We start from the raw sequence: 3,020 nt of genomic DNA, 5'->3' as shown, positions 1-3,020 counted from the left end.
TACTTAACAACTGTAATCATTTCTTCTTTGTAATTATCTTACCAATGCAGTCACACATCTCTATTTCCAGTTTATCTTCCTATATTTATACTCTCATAATTTCTCATCTCTGATATGATGTAAGAACTGAACTTTCTGCCTAAAACCTTGTCTCTTGCATTCAATCTGCCACAGCTGTCAGATTGCTCATGGTAGAAGATAACTAGATAAAGACACTTTTGCCTACAGGATAAATTATTCATGACTTAGCATGTTACAAAAGGTTCATAATCTTTCTCATGACTATATTTCTGGAAACATTTGCTATTCCTCACGTGGGTGGTTCCTAGAATAAGACATTCTCTTCAAACAATCTGTCTTTGCTCACATTGTCCTCCTTGTCTGGGATCTCTTAACTTCACTTGTGTGCTCAGTGAATTCTATCTCACTTTTCAAGGTTTCGCTTCCATATTACCACCTCTGTGGATCATTCAAAAGATCTTTCCTATCCCACCTCCACCTGCCATATTCCACCTTACTTTGTTTTCTTTTTTGCCTCACTCGCCAAAATGTGAGCTTCTAGAACCCAGGAGTGTTGTCTTTTCTCTAGTCCCCTAGGTGCCCAGAACTAGCAGATGGTCAATAAAGATATATGGAATAAATGATCATTGATTCATCTCTTAGATGTCAATAATAAGACATTTAAAATCTGTGGTCATAAGTGGAGAACGATATATGGGAAGCATACATTTACTGACTATGCACACTTGGCAGATCATGAGTTTGTAAATTTGTGTTATTTCTGAAACTGATATTCTAATACTTCAATGTTCCCTTTCAAAATTCAGGTTTTGTCAAAAAAGAAAATTCTATTGTCAGTTTTGTTTTTCTTAAATATCTTGTACCAAAGTTTATTTTACCTGGATGGAGGTTTATAGTAATAACTGTGTGTGTATATATGATATATGATATATAAATAATAATATATATTATATTTGCCCCAAATTAGGTATAATTCAGCCCCAAGAAACTTCACTGAATCAACACTTTATTATCGTAAACTATTTTTTTACCGATACAGAGAACAATGTGCTCTATTTAGTTTATTCTCTTAAAAATCTACTAATACCAACTTCCTCTAGTAATAAGAACAAGAGTCACATACACTTCTTGTTTAACTTTTATCACAATTTTATGAGGTATTTGTGTAAGAAACATCTTAGTTTCTCTATCCATTTATTTATTCCTCTTTATTAATAAAATCCCAGGCGATGTGCTCACACATTTTCCAAACTTTTAAAAAGAGAGGTGAATAATAAGATTAAGCAGAAGTTCGTGGGACATCCAGGAAAGTACTTTTTGGCTCTCTGAACATTCTCCTTCATGCTGCTGACTACACGGAGCTCTGGAAGCAAATCGGGGATTCTGACACAAAGGTCAAAAGCATGTCACAGACTTGGCCCTGCCATCCTTGAGCAGCTGAACCCATACCATTAATCTCTTATTTTAATGCTTATTATTACACAAAGATAGCACATCTTACATATTTAAGCCTGTTTAGTAAGAGCTCTTTCATTTGCGACTAACACAATTCCTAGCCAATTTAGCAAATTCGTCCTCACAGACGTTATAGACATGACTCAAGGACATATGGATAACAAGTGTCAAAGTAAGACTGTGAGCTCTGGTATGGCTTATTACTACATGTTCGCTCTGTTACACTATATGACGTTACATGTGTCCTAGGAATTGTCTTCTCTTTCAGCGCTCTGTGGCAGTGTGTTTAAGGCTCATGAAATATCACACATAGTAGGTTGAGATTGGATTAGACGAGGGGGAAAGAATATGTACCGGTTAAATTTTTTTTTCATTTTCCACTTTAATTCCAACCATTGTACTTGTTTTCAACAGAAGAAAATTTTAATCAAGGGATCATCATATCGCCACTTATATTAAAAGACTGTAAATAAGAGTCAGCAAATTTAATTGATAAATGTGTGTGTCCTGACTCCTCCACCAACTGGCTGTTTTCCCATCTCTCTCTCTCTTCTTCTGGCTTTCCTATTCACTGGGACACAACAATATTGAAATAAGGTCGATTAATAACCCTATGATGGCCTCCAAGCGTTCAAGCGAGAGGAAGATTCACACTTCTACTTCTGATGGAGATACTGTGAAGATCATTGAAATGACAACAAAGACTTTAGAACATTACATAAATCTAGTTGATAAAACAGTTGCAGGGGTTGAGAGAGCTGACTCCAATTTTAAAAAAAGTTCTGTGAGTAAAATGCTGTCAAACAGCATCACACGCTAGAGAAATCATTTGTGAATGGATCAATCAGCGTGGCAAACTTCATTGTCATCTTATTTTAAGAAATTGCCACGGCCACTCCAACCTTCAGCAACCACCACTCTGATCAGTCAGCAGCCGTTGACATTGAGACTAGACCCTCCACCAGCAAAAAGATTATGACTAGCTGAAGGCTCAGATGATGGTTAGCAATTTTTAACAGTAAAGTATTTTTAATTAAATTATGTACACTCTTTAGACATAATTCTACTGCACACTTAAGAGACTTCAGTACAGTGTAAACACACGTAATTTTATATGCACTGGGTAATCAAAATATTGTGTGACTCACCCTATTGCAATATTTGCTTTGTCGTGGTTGTCCAGAACCAAACATGCAATATCTTTGAGGTATGCCTGTAATGACAGATCAAACAGCTCACTGTAGCATAAATAACTCAGTTAGCATAATGCGACCATATTAAAAGAATTTTTCAATGTTTCTAATAATGAAAAATAAATCAAATGACCATTTGTTTTTTAGAATGTAAACTAAGGCAAGAGATGCCAAAATTAGCTTGAAAGATTTGAACTGTGTCTTCATGTGCAACTGGTATAAGACATACATATAATATCCCAAAATTAAACAATGGGTTTTGTCCCAGTTAGAATGTTAGTTCTTCAATAAAAAAAGACTAGCATTTGTCTTTGTAAAAACAGCTCTATCGATATGTATAATTAATGCAGG

This window comes from Pteropus vampyrus, unplaced genomic scaffold (assembly GCF_000151845.1).
Source record: "Pteropus vampyrus isolate Shadow unplaced genomic scaffold, Pvam_2.0 Scaffold687, whole genome shotgun sequence".
NCBI lineage: Eukaryota > Metazoa > Chordata > Mammalia > Chiroptera > Pteropodidae > Pteropus > Pteropus vampyrus.
This window is presented reverse-complemented; position numbering follows the sequence as displayed.